General features: G+C 42.2%; 1 pseudogene; it reads right to left on the bottom strand.

Moving 5' to 3' along the window:
* Nucleotides 1-2,501: 2,501 nt before the first annotated feature.
* Nucleotides 2,502-3,414, bottom strand: LOC131830403 (ferritin heavy chain-like; annotated as a pseudogene).
* Between the last annotated feature and the right edge of the window lie 1,538 nt (nt 3,415-4,952).

Genomic DNA, 4,952 nt, shown 5'->3' with positions numbered 1-4,952 from the left:
ATCCCAGGGTCCTGGATCCAGTCCTGCATTGGGCTCCTTGCTCAACAGGAAGTCTGCTTCTCCCTCTGCCCCTCCCCCTGCTTTTGTGCACACACTCTCTCTCAAATAAATAAGCAAAATCTTTTTTTTTTTTTGTAAAGATTTTATTTATATGACAGACAGAGACACAGCTAGAGAGGGAATACAAGCACGGGGCATAGGTGAGGGAAAAGCAGGCAAGGAACCTGACGCGGGGCTCAGTCCTAGGACCCTGGGATCATTACCTGAGCCAAAGGCAAATGCTCAACGAGTGAGTCACCCAGGCGACCAAATAAGTAGAATCTTTAATAAAGTAATAAATAAAATAATCACCACCAACAGTTAACATCTAACTGAACAGACTGTGTATATAATATGATCATTATGGCTACCTGCTATATACAGTTAGATAACTTCCCAGTGGCCTGCAGTTAGCTGAAGTGAAGACAGTATTTCATGCTGCTTCTTAGAATCTATATCAATGTTTGGGTAAAAGCAAACTCTAGTCAATACAATTTTTTCCCTCCAGTACATAAAGCTTTTGTTGCAATCAGTGGCTGTATCCTCTGCTGAAGAAATGTGGCAGAATCAGCATCATTATCACCAAAAGTAGCAAAATCAACTTCCTCATGACTAAAAGAGAACTTAGAGCCATATTCGCTCACAAAAGTTACAATTTCACATTAGATTTTTTTAATCAAAAAATTAAGTAGACATTAAATAGGAATATAAATAGGCCCCCAAAATGAAACACATCAAGATAAAGCAACAAATACAGTCTACATTTCTTTTCTGACTCAGGGGTTGTATACATTCAAGAATTCAGAAGTTTTCATGATTTGGAAAAGTTTACTATGTATCACATAAAAACGGAAACAGAGGGCGCCTGGGTGGCTCAGTGGGTTAAGCCGCTGCCTTCGGCTCAGGTCATGATCTCAGGGTCCTGGGATCGAGGCCCGCATCGGGCTCTCTGCTCAGCAGGGAGCCTGCTTCCCTCTCTCTCTCTCTGCCTGCCTCTCCATCTACTTGTGATTTCTCTCTGTCAAATAAATAAATAAAATCTTTAAAAAAAAAAAAAAAAAAAAAACGGAAACAGATGTGGCACTCTGCAATCAGCAGTATTTCTACATTAAAATGTATCAAGACTAACGCAAAGTGGAAACATAAAGACTGTAAAGAGCCTCACATCCATTCAGGTTAGGTTTTAGTGCCAAACTTACAAACTTTCCATTTTCAAAAGGAATTGTAGGTAAGAGATTATGAACTATGATTAAAGGAGAGACGAAATTATAATTACCAGTAGACTGTCTGCTTAAAACCTGAGAAGATTAACTTGAAACTTATTAGGAATTTATAAAGCTGACTAAAAAAGATAAAGTGAGGGGCATCTGGGTGGCTCAGTGGGTTAAGCCACTGCCTTCGGCTCAGGTCATGATCTCAGGGTCCTTGGATCAAGCCCCTCATCGGGCTCTCTGCTCAGCAGGGAGCCTGCTTCCTTCTCACTCTCTCTGCCTGCCTTGCTGCCTACTTGTGATCTCTCTGTCAAATAATTAAATAAAATCTTTAAAAAAATAATAAATAAATAAATAAATAAGATAAAGCAAAAGATAAGAATCACGAGCATAAGAGGAGGTTTTTAGATGCACCTGGGTGGCTCAGCCAGTTAAGTGTCTACCTTCCACTCAGGTCATGATCCTGGAGATCCTGGGATGGAGCCCCACATAGGGTTCCCTGCTCAGCATCGAGCCTGCTTCTTCCTCTCCTTTTGCCTGCTGCTCCCCCTGCCTGTGCTCTCTCATGCTCTCTTTCTCTCTGACAAATAAATACATAAAATCTTAAAAAAAAAAAAAAAAGAGGCTTTTAGTTTCCACAGGTAAAGTTTTAAGAAAGAATTCCTTCCCTGTAACTGTCAGTGGAGAAATATTCAACTTATGTCTTCTCTTCCATAATAATAATACTAAGTTGAGTCTACTATACATGGGTCAGAAGAGGAGTGTGAAGCAAGAGAACTGAAATAACTATTATTTAAATAAATCTACCGAGTGCTGCTAGGTACATGGTATAAGGAATAAACAATGTCCTTAAAGAGTTTAAAATCTAAGACAGCAATGATAACAAAATGAAGGCATTTAGTATTGTGGTAATTAAATGAGAAAAGACATTCCATATGACAGGGTTCTGAATCCTACGAACTTTGTTCTCCTTCTGATTTTATGTAACGCGCTACCTGCTTCTCCCTGTAGATATCTGAGCTTATTACCCTTTCCTAAAGACCTTGCAATGGGCACCTGGGTATCTCAGTCGTTAAGCATCCGCCTCTGGCTCAGGTCATAATCTCAGGGCCTGAGATGGATCCCCACATTGGGCTCCCTGCTCGGTGGGGAGCCGCCTTCTCCCTCTCCTACTCCCCCTGCTTGTGTTCCCTCTCTCACTGTATCTCTCTCTCTCCCTCTGTCAAATAAATAAATAAAATCTTTTTTTTTTTTTACAGTAATTGGGTACCAAATTACTTTATTTGAAGGAATGGTACAAATGAAAGAAGTTAAGTAGATGTTTTGGTACAACTTATAGAAAAGGTAAGGTAACCCCAACATGCATGCATGGCCTCAGGGACCAGGTGGCTCGGGAGACAGCCTAAGGCTTAGCTCTCACTATCACTGTTTCCCAAGGTGTGCTTGTCAAAGAGATACTCTGCCATGCCTGATTCGGGGGCCCCCATCTTGCGCAGGTTGGTTATGTGGTCACCCAATTCTTTGATGGATTTTACCTGCTCATTCAAGTAATGAGTCTCAATGAAGTCACACAAATGGGGGTCATTTTTATCAGTGGCCAGTTTGTGCAGTTCCAGTAGTGACTGATTCACACTCTTTTCCAAGTGTAATGCACACTCTATTGCATTCAGCCCATTCTCCCAATCATCACGGTCTGGTTTCTTGATATCCTGAAGGAAGATTCGGCCACCTCGTTGGTTCTGCAGCTTCACCAATTTCTCAGCATGTTCCCTCTCCTCATGAGATTAGTGGAGAAAATATTTGGCGAAGTTCTTCAAAGCCACATCATCACGGTCAAAGTAGTAAGACATGGATAGATAGACGTAAGAGGCGTAGAGCTCCAGGTTGATCTGGCGGTTGATGGCGGCCTCCGGGTCCTGGTGGTAGTTCTGGCGCACCTGCGAAGGGGACGCGGTCGTCATGGCGCGGCTGAGGAGAGGCGGCGGCGGGCAGCGGCTGCACGGCGCTGGAGCGGCGACGGGGGGCCTTGGAGCGGTCCGAGGACGCTGTGAGGAGATGGCGAAGGGCTGGCTCTGAGCAGCCGGCCGGGGCGAGGGGACGAGCGCCGGGTTCCGTCCAAGCACTGTTGAAGCAGGAACCCGCGGCGACTCTCGGCGGAGATGTGAAATAAATAAATAAAATCTTAAAAAACAAACAAACAAACAAAAAACGATAAAAGACCTTGCAGGAAAGACCTGGAGAGGAGCTGCTAACCTGTAAGTTCCTGAGCATCCTCCATGTAGCACATCCTTCAGTCAATGGTTCTCCACCTCAGGTGGAGGTTAAAATCACTTGTCAAAACTCTTTGGGGGAGCTTTCAGAATCCCAGGACACAGGCCACATTCCAAACCAATTAAATCAATGTCTAAGGGCAGGGCCCAGACATCAGGATTTCTGAAACATTCTCAAGAGAGGATGAAAGTATAACTAAGATTAAAAACAACTGAGGGGCACCTGGGTGGCTCGGTCGGTTAAGCCTCTGCCTTCGGCTCATGATCTCAGGTTCCTAGGATGGAGTCCTGTGTCCAGCTCTCTGCTCAGTGGGGAGCCTGCTTGCCCCATTCTCTCTTTGCCTGCCTCTCTGTCTACTTCTGATCTCTCTCTCTCTGTCAAATAAATAAATGAAATCTTAAAAAACAAACCAGTAACAACTGAGACTCAAGAAAAGCCAAAGGATGTGAAGGCCAGGCATTGGGATTAGGCATTTAAATTCACGGCAGCTGAGCACGAACTACCAGATAGCACCCTTAGAAACTCCTCATTACAAGGCTTCCTGGGTATCTAGGTAGAATTATGGGGTAATTAAGGCATTTTTCTGATTTCCTCTGCTGTTAACACTTAATAGTTTAGAATGGGAACAAAGCTGAAAGAAAAGGAATGGGCACACTTAAACTTTACTTGAAGCTGAACTCCTGACGTAGACACAGCTGGACGTTTAGGGTTAATAACTCCCATCTTGCTAAAATCTACAGTACAGTATTAATAGCCGACAGACTAATCTTCCAAATAACAAAAGAACTTGTAATTTTGTTCTCAACAATTAAAAAAAACTAATAAAATAGTCTTTACATTTTTCTTTTTTAGTGTTTTATTTAGTTTCAGTTCTAGGTTCTCTGCTCAAACTCTGTGTCGGTATTAGTTGTGTAGAAGTCTTATATTGTTGGTTATTTATGTTACTAAGTTTCCTATGGTAAGTAGCTAGGCATGGTATTCTTTGGCAAAATACCCTTAGATCTGAAAATGAATTTGAGTTTCCAAATGGAAACTATCTTCAGAAATCATGTTTGTCCCATAATTTGTATGTGGAGTATCTTCCTAGGAACTTGGCTTTCTGTTTACTGGCTCTAAAGTCTGTTTCACTAGAACAATTCCAAACCTACCTGTGGCATAATCTAAATTTCTGGTGCTAAAATTGGAATTAGTAATTTTCCATTACAATTATTAGGATGATTAAAGACTAATTCAAACACACACATATACATACACACTCAACAGCCAGCGAAAGGAAAACCCAAACGAACTTTGATCTTGTCTCTACCAATTCAATCCAACTCAAAGCTGCAGAGTTTAAAGAGAACTAGCCCAGGAACCAACCAATAGAAAAGCCATTTGATTCTCTACATTCAAGTTCCTGTGACAGATCCAAGCCATTAATACCGAATT

The sequence above is a fragment of the Mustela lutreola genome, chromosome 4 (genome assembly GCF_030435805.1).
Source record: "Mustela lutreola isolate mMusLut2 chromosome 4, mMusLut2.pri, whole genome shotgun sequence".
NCBI classification, from domain to species: Eukaryota; Metazoa; Chordata; class Mammalia; order Carnivora; family Mustelidae; genus Mustela; species Mustela lutreola.
The sequence above is the reverse complement of the archived record's forward strand: the minus strand, read 5'-3'. Positions and strand labels throughout refer to the sequence as shown.